Below are 8009 nucleotides of genomic sequence, written 5' to 3'. Positions count from 1 at the left end.
TTATTCACCATAGTTTCTGTTATTTTACATTGCCTGCCTGAGTGACTGTTGTATTCAATCTCCTCTTCACTCTAAACTAGTCATTTGGGCTCCATCCTCCACACCACTTTCATCCATCCATCCATCCATCCATCCATTATGCATGCAAATTATGTTGGGATTGGTTGAAAAAGACAGCTTCTCGAGGAGTTTAGGTTTACAATTTACAATCCAAGCATTTAGCAGACACTTATCCAGAGCGACTTACAATAAGCAAGGTTTTAGGGTTAGAGATAAAAATGGCATTTCTGAAATTGCTGTCTGAAATGTTGATGTCCTAACAAAGTAATACTTGGAAATGTGTGTAGTGTGTGTGTGTGTGTGTGTGTGTGTGTGTGTGTGTGTGTGTGTGTGTGTGTGTGTGTGTGTGTGTGTGCGTGCGTGCGTGCGTGCGTGCGTGCGTGCGTGCGTGCGTGTGTGTGTGTGTGCGCGTGTGGGTGTGGGTGTGTGGAGGGGGGTTGGGGGTGTTATGAAGAGAGGAGCGCTCTAAACTAGTGAATTGAGTCGAGTGGATGGGTGGATGTGCATGCTGGAGATAAGTGCATTATGTAATGAAAATGTATAAATATACTGCATGCCAGTCTCCCTCAATCCCTGCTCCATTTTTCTCGGTTGGTCTCTGTACCTCGTTCCCCTTTCAGATGTACATGGCTGCACGCAAAAACACAGCCCACGCACATGGGAACTTGCGCGCATAGGCGTGCGCACACATACAAAAACCCTGCCCCCATGCACCGGCTGACAGAAAACCGCACACACACACACACACACACACACACACACACACACACACACACACACACACACACACACACACACACACACACACACACACACACACACACACACACACACACACACACACACACACACACACACACACACACACACACACACAATATCCCACAGTCTAAAAAATGTCTAGCTACAGGATGTTTGTGGTACAATATTATGAGAAAAAGAGACTTTCTCTTTCTATTCGGCTCTTTTCTCATAACATCGCCGCTGTTGATTCCACAGGAGGGCCTCAAGGCAACACAACCACAAACAGCATGTTTCCTCCATTTCAAAGTCTTACTTGCACTGCCTGTGTTTGTCTTCATCAATAGCGTTATTACTTTTCCTCTGTCAAAGTTGTTGTGAACTTTTCCATGGGAAAAATACACCCAAGAGTCAACTGACACTTTGTCCTGTGTGATTTGTTGTAATCAGGGCATCAGGGCCACTAAATTATGCCAGATAATTTTCTGTAATTGCTTTCCAACAGCCTTTGCATTGTCCTATGTTCTAAACCCCACATACCTGTTGATTTAGTCAACTATTTTTTCTTAAATTTGGCTCAGGTCGTGTGTGTGTATGTGTGCGTACTAGTGGTGTGTTTTACCGTGTTACACTATAGAAGTAGTATGACATGCCGATTTTTTTTATTTTTTTTTAAGCGTAGCCCTCTACTAACCATTTAATCCATTGACCATGCGTGAGCGTAACCACGACCACTTGCATGTCGAGCATATCGTATGCCCTCTGAAAAAACCTAGAACACACCGCTGGTGTGCACGCTCATGTGTATGTGAAACAAACAATCAAAACAATTATTTGTAACACAAGACCCAAAATAAAAATATCATGTATATGTTGTCTTGTTCTCTTTTCCCAGGCTTTCTGTGAGTATTCAGTTAATGCAAATACCTTTGTGTTCTAAAAACAAATCTCTGTATCACCAAACCCCATCAAATCGGAGTGTTGACACATAGGCCTACTCATATATTTCTTGACAGTATAAGGGCCAATAGAAGTAGAACACAAAATAGACCGTGTGCGTGTGCGTGTATGTTACTTTGAAGTACCTGATCTGATTATGCAATTAAAGAGTTTTATGTTTTGCTGGATGGTATTTAACCACTTGAACACTATGGCGTCGGTATTCTGGGGTGCACACGCTATTTTATGGAAAGATATTTAGGCACAAGAAGGAAATACTAGAGTAGTTTAGAGCCCTGCGGGACCCCTGTCAACAAAGAGTCTAGAATTTAAGTGGTTATTCATGTAATTATTTGAGTGGTGTTTTTTAGGAGGTGGGCTGAGACAACACTGTCTCCTCTCCTCTGCAAAAAAAAAGCCTGCAAGCTTCAATAGATCTGCAACCTCATACTGACCTCATGTCTGCTAATGACCTCAACCCCTCAGGGACGATGACGAAACCTTTGATGTAACAAAGACTAACAGCTCTGCTGCTACTATATTGCCAACCACAGCCAACTCCCTGGGGGTACGTCTCTTGAAATGGAAATCCACCCTAAAACGGAATTTATATGTTATTTCTGTCAGGTCAGGGTGTTGATACCTTTTTTTATATGAATGAGACTTTCACAAAGAGCTCAGAGAAATATTCCATTAGTCCATAAAGAATGCTTTATAATGTGATGTTTATTGTTATAAGGCATTATGAATTATTATTTTATTTTATAATATTTATGTTTGAATGTAAAGCTGAAAAAGCCTTGTGTGTTGACTGAAGGTTGTAGTTCCTATCAGTGTTTTCCGGGAAAGCTTTCAAAAACGTATATGTACGGTAGAACAAATAAAAGAAAACAAGTGTTTTAGAAGTTTATATCTGCCCCCACTATAAAGGAATGGATAGATATTGCTCATCTAATCTATATTAATATTTTCTTATGTACTCACGTGTCTTTTTATGGCGTATATAATATTGCATTTTATATGTAAATATTTTTTTATCTCGCTCAATTTAATTTAATTTGTTGTTTTTACTTTATTTGCAAAATAAATATTAATACTCATGGACAACAAAAGAAATGTTAACTGATATTGCTGTCCTTAAATAAAGAATATAAAAAAAGAAGTAAGCACCTACATGCAGAATCACAGATCTGTATAACAGGTGCATACCCTACTGGAAACTTGTATTGCAATAATAGTATCACTATTGATCAATTTGTACCATAATCGACTATTGGCTATCAGACAACATTTCTATGTTGTGCATCCCTACTCTATACATTGGCTCAGCATCAAATCACAACACAAGACCATGAACATGATTAGATCTCTATCTCAGTATCTGACATATAATGCAATGAGCCCCTTTAACAGTAGCCTGGTAAACCATCCCGGTCGCATGAATTCACATTATCATGTGTCTGCAGAAGACACAATGACAATGTGAATTCACGTGACCTGGATGGTTTACCACCAGGCTACTTTAGCAGTCGCTAGGGCCCCTTTTACAGAGGTAAATGCAGCTGAAGGTAATAACAATAATTGTGGGTGTATTTCATGTGTGTGTTTCCGTATGCCTGCATGAAGTTAACTGTACAGGAGCTGCCCATGCTGATACACAGTATCACCTTAATGGAACACAATTCATGTTTTTACGTTCAACTGTGATTGGCCACCATTAAAAGTGTGTATTTGGTGGTCAAAGGTCACGGTTGGTGATGAGCTCAACAATGCACACCTTTAGGTTGCTGTTTTTTATCCAGCACATAGGGTAGGGTGTTCTTAGACAGGGCAAAAAATACAGTACATATGCTTCTTTTTCTTTTTCCTTTACATATATACGAACATGTACAGAACTTCACGGTAAACATAACAACAAGGATACAAGATAATCAAATGGTTTGAGTAAATGGGGACGTTAAAAAGTAAAAACACAACGAAACGTTCCCCTACCCTTTCCCCTCCCAAGCTTTGGATCCCTCTCACCTCACCATATAGGCGTAATGAATATTTCTTGAAAATAATTGACTACAAATCTACATATGTCTAGGGTGATCATATTTTCCCTTGCTCTTGTTATAGGGACTGAAACCAATCTGAATACATAAGGCCTATGTACTAAAATACTTGTTGCATGGGGTAAAACCACACTCACACACAATCTTTGCATTACATACAGGTTTTCTGTATGTAATACAACAAACATTCTATCAGTTCTGAAACCAATCCAATGTCGAAACAAATATTTCTTGAACCAGCCAGAAACAGATTATTTTTGACTTGGGGTGGCTTTTAGCTTTGTGTTGCTTTGGTTTGTGCGTGGTGTCTTTTTAATTTCCTTCGAGGAAACCATTAACTCTGTCAGTGGTTAAAGAGTCAAAGAAGCCAAGACTAATGCACTTGCTTCAAGTCAGTATTGACGTTTGTGTTGCAAAGAAACCCCATTAGGTTAATAGAACACAATAGATGTCTGGCCTTCATAAAGCATCGGGGGAAATCTATTTTTATCAAAACAGTTGTATTATTAATGTTATGCTACTGTGTCATGCTGGACAGGCATACACACACAATTTTTATTTTTTTGATTTTGGCTGTAAATTATAATATCCATGGCTGGAAAGGCTGCTGATTTTTTTTATTTATAGCAATGACATTTATAACTAGCCTTCTTTACATGTGCTGTATTTATACTCATGTTTAAATATGGGTTTTTGTGCACATAATATGTGTCTTATCAACATGAGGAGTTTAATCCTCTGGTGTCTAGCATTTTGTTTTATAATGTACTTTTGGGTCATGGGTGGGATGGCCGACTTGGAAGTACCAAGTGTACAGTAAATACTATTATACAATACACTGGTCTCTTCTGGTTTTCAGGTGGATTGAAGGACACAGTGAAAATTCACTCATTGGAAACTAAATAGACAGAGACACAACTGCATTTTTTATCATTATTCTTAGCTCATTGGTGTATGTAGATGGAATACATTTACTGGGATGTTATAGTATGTATGTAATGGCTAACATTCATATTCCTATTACTCTACAAGTGGATGCTACCAGGTCATTGATATTCCTCACCATGGTAACATGGTGATGTGGTCAGCTGATTTATACGTGACTAGAGATGCTGTGACAAGGTCACTATGGACTAAATCATGTCTGTGTCAGTGTATATTTAGACAGAATACATGTGGTGGCACTGACTGAATGATTGGTGCAAATGTCATGTTGCAGCCTCGGCAATCTATAATGACGCTTCACTTTGTCTGGTCTGACACAGACAGAGACAGAGGGACACGCACGCACGCACGCACGCACGCACGCACGCACGCACGCACGCACGCACGCACGCACGCACGCACGCACGCACGCACGCACGCACGCACGCACGCACGCACGCACGCACGCACACACACACACACACACACACACACACACACACACACACACACACACACACACACACACACACACACACACACACACACACACACACACACACACACACACACACACACACACACACACCACTATGGAAATTCTATCCAACTAGTAGGAATTATCTCCATCAATATTTCACATGTGTTTCCTCAACACCATGGTACAAAAAAAAGAAAAGAAAATGAAGATGTTTAGTGACACGTACTATAATATTTATATACATTCCTTTCTTAAACATGTCCATTGTCCTTGGCCCTTAACGAAAGGCAATAATTTATGTCTGTGTGGGCTGAGTTGGTATGCTGAAGCATGTGCGTGGTACAGTACATGCGTCCTTGGCATGAAGGAGCACGTGAGATCTTAGTTTTGTCAACCCCCGCTCGCTTCTCTATGCATGTATCTATCCATCCATCCGTCCATCATCTCTCTGTCTCTCCGTCTCTCTCTCTCTCTCAGAGATCTTCTATTAAGTGATCTTTCAAATTGCAGTGAGTGGCCTCTCTACGTCCCTCCTATCCTCTAGTCTAGCCCCATCCTCTCATATCCCTCTGCTCTCTTATGAAGCCTAAGGAATGTTACGGATTCTGACTGGCAATTCAAGCGAGGGCTAATTTCTGTATATTCAAACATAACTCAGCACGCATCACACACACATACGTACGTACACACACACACACGCGTGTGCGCACGCACGCACGCACGCACGCACGCACGCACGCACGCACGCACGCACGCACGCACGCACGCACGCACGCAGGCACACACACACACACACACACACACACACACACACACGCGCACGCACGTACAATATATACACACACCAACAAAACTGATATTCAAGAAGAGAGATAGTATCACTGCACATCAGCTAGATACAGTAAGTTAGGCAGGTCGGGTGCTTCACAAGAGCAGAACACACACTGTACAGTACAGTGAGAAAGAATTGCCAGCTCATTAATATCCTAATCTCTCTGATATGAGAGCAGAATCATGATTAGTATGGAAGCTGACTTTTCCACACAGCACCACTTAGCAGTAAGAGGACCACATGTGAGTCAGTGTGCTGTCGAATCAGTGAGCTGCAGTCAACAACACTATACAGTGTAATATCCTTTGCACATTCAGAGGTTAGTTCATTGCTCCTCAGCTCAGTGAAATTGCCAAGAGTAATTTTCTTTCTACTTAGTCATTTCAGCTTATGGACACGTTGCAAATGCTTTACTTTACAAACTGAATTGAAATCGACATGACATCAACCCTGGCGCCATAGAAGCAAACACAAACATGTTGTGGCTCCAATCAACTGCAACGTGAAAATGGCAACCTTTCTAAAACATCTTCAGAGTCAGAGCTTCAATACGTGGTATTTGGTTACTTTAATTCTGTTGAATGTGAAAACAGGATTCTTGGAAGTGACCGATTGTTGTGAGCCATAACATAAGATGACGGTCAAAACATCAACATGTACTTCAGTGTTCAGGAGTGACCCTGAACAAAATACACATACCCATGGAATGAAAACAGGCCAGCAGAAACACTATATTTTTTGATGTGCTTCTCAAGAAACTCTTGTACAAGAAAACAGTTTAGAAATTGTTGTAATTTTCTTTTATTTCTTGTTTTACTTTATTTTACTTTCTCCATGTTGTACTTTTTAAATCAATTTATTCATTATTATTATTATTGATAGTATAGTATAGTAGTCATAGTAGTAGTAATATCTGTACAGTACTCTCGATAAAGCTTTCATATTAGATCATTGTTTTTCATTTTTGAAAAGGTTTCCGTGCAACACATTCTAAGTCAGCTCCAGGACTTGCTGGCGACTATTAGGGCTGATGGCAAAAACTGCAGCAGACGCAAAGCTTAAGCAGATTGTGTTCAGTTTCCTCTCCAGCTTTGAGTGACATAATTGTTTTGTCAATGTCTGCACATTGCATCCTCAGTTTTTCTTTCCCTGACCCTTAAAACGTGGCACTTGATTTTAATGTATGTAGTGTACTTTATATATGTATATATCACCTAACAGAGAATAGTTCTAGTGTTTTTTTCTGCTCAACAAACTCCATGCTCTCTTTCCATAAAAAAAAAACAATAATGATGATGATGATAATCATAATAATACTAATTTATTTTCACAATGATAGTTTATCATTGTATGATTTGATGAAATCCTGAACTCTTTTTAACTCATTTTAACCCTGTGTGGCCTGTCTGAATTGGAAACTGGGAGTCCATTTTATGTTACACCTAGTGACCCCTAGCCTGGGTTGTAACAAATGGTATGATTAAATGGAACGTTATCATTGATGGTAGACACAGCAGTCTGTCCTGCAGCCAATGTCACATGAGTCCATTTCAGTCATATCTATGTACTGTATTGAGCAATGAGACATATTATGATTTGTTAAGATAAATAGGGTCTGCCATGGTGGAATTGCCCCACTGTCCTTCACTGGTGGTGCCATAACAAAACAGGCAAAAACACTGAAACATAAACAGCAGCTGAGAGCTTGAATAACAAGTGCACAGAAAATGATCTCCAATGGTTCCACAACATCATCACAAATGGTCTTTTCATTTTGTCAAGCTGAATGAACAAGGAACCAGACAGCATCTAGTTTTGTTTGGTCTGCTGAATGTAGCAAGGAATACAACAGCGATAGCTTTTGCAATAGCTATTTAGCATGAGTGTTTTGTGTAAAACTGAATCATAAAGCACTATTGGTTTAGTCTTAACTTATTACGTAAAAGTGTAAAACATCAGTTAGAATAAAAAATGC

The sequence above is a fragment of the Gymnoscopelus microlampas genome, assembly GCF_963454915.1.
Source record: "Gymnoscopelus microlampas genome assembly, chromosome: 9".
NCBI lineage: Eukaryota > Metazoa > Chordata > Actinopteri > Myctophiformes > Myctophidae > Gymnoscopelus > Gymnoscopelus microlampas.
The sequence above is the reverse complement of the archived record's forward strand: the minus strand, read 5'-3'. Positions refer to the sequence as shown.